The 1,489-nt window shown below is 40.0% G+C and overlaps 1 pseudogene; it reads left to right on the top strand.

Moving 5' to 3' along the window:
- Positions 1 to 476: 476 nt before the first annotated feature.
- LOC143645070 (mitochondrial fission factor pseudogene) lies at positions 477 to 1,231 on the top strand (annotated as a pseudogene).
- The last annotated feature ends 258 nt before the right edge of the window (positions 1,232 to 1,489 follow it).

Raw genomic sequence — 1,489 nt, 5'->3', positions numbered from 1 at the left:
AAACACAAACTGAGAATTTTTCAGCACGAGATCTGCCCCATAATACTAATGGGAATTCTGCAGGTTGAAAGGAAAAGACAGGAGAGAGAGAAGTTTGGAGTAGGGTAAAAAAATGAAGATTATCAGTAACATATGACCTATTAAAACCAAAGGACAAAATGCCTTAACAGTAATGACACGGAGTTTAATGTCTTAAATTCCATCCAAGAGCTCACTGCAGGCTCCTCTGGCCAGTGCTTTGCCCAGGCACCTACCTACATGTGCTCAATCAGCAGCCTCTGAGAACACTCACCAAGCACGCTGAGAAGTGGTGACCCTTGCTGGGGACCCTCCAGTGGGCCCAGGGTAGCAAAAGTGACTCTAAATCCATCACATTCATGTTGACACATTGACGCAAGTTAAAGGATTTAATATGAAGCACAGAAGCAGATAACACCAAATAACAACCAGTAGTTGGTACACATTTGGCAAACAGGACAGCATCTCCTTCTCCCACTGCTGCTGAAATGGTGGAATTTAGTCAAATTCAATATGAAATGGAATACATGGAAGGTATTAGTCAGTGAATGAAGGTTCCAGAAAAATTAAAGGTAGCACTGCCAAATGCTGTCATGGAACAAGGATTCCAAAATGCAGTTCCAAATACTAGTGTAATAATGCAGGTTCCCGAGAGGATTGCTGTAGCAGGAAATCATGAAGATATTCCATTTTCAAGACCAGCATATCCTGACCTTATTCAGTCAACTCCCTTTAAACCTCTGGCATTAAAGACACAACCTCGTGTACTTACCCAAAGTGAAAACCACTAGATTTTCTGGATTTAGAAAGACCTCCTCCAACCCCTCAAAAATGAAGAAATCCTTGCTGTTGGCAGACTAAAACAGAGAGCACTCTATGAATGGAAATGCTGTTCACCAAAATGGACAACTGGTCAGAAATTATTCCATACCTGTGATGCATGGCGGGTCTGCTGCTGCCACTTGGAATCCTCATCATAACAACGTCAGGTATGGCATTTCAAATATAGATGCATCAATTGAAGGAACTTCAGATGACATGACTTTTGTAGGTGCAGCTTCATTAAGACGAAAGATGACAGATGAGCAAACTAAACAGATGTCTACAACTTCTAGAAAAGGAGAACAAAGAACATGATAGAAGAGAAAAGGTCATATATTTAATTACTGTAGCATTCTGGCTGCTTAATAGCTGGCTCTGGTTTCACCCCTAGAGGTAACTCAGCTTTCAAAAATATTTGCCTCAACAGATGGAAATAAAAAGAATTTGCAAACTTCTTTGTTTCTGTCTTTGCATTGTATGCCTTTTATATTCCATGACCTGAAAATGTAATTCTTCCAGAAAGGAGGACAAAGGACTAGTTTTGCAGAAGTAGAGACAAATTCTGCCACTCAGCTGTATTCACTTTTAACCAGTTTTCAGTAACATCTATTTAAAATTCTCCCTTTGCATATTTTGTAAAAAGGTGCCA

The sequence above is a fragment of the Tamandua tetradactyla genome, chromosome 8, assembly GCF_023851605.1.
Source record: "Tamandua tetradactyla isolate mTamTet1 chromosome 8, mTamTet1.pri, whole genome shotgun sequence".
NCBI classification, from domain to species: Eukaryota; Metazoa; Chordata; class Mammalia; order Pilosa; family Myrmecophagidae; genus Tamandua; species Tamandua tetradactyla.
The sequence above is the reverse complement of the archived record's forward strand: the minus strand, read 5'-3'. Positions and strand labels throughout refer to the sequence as shown.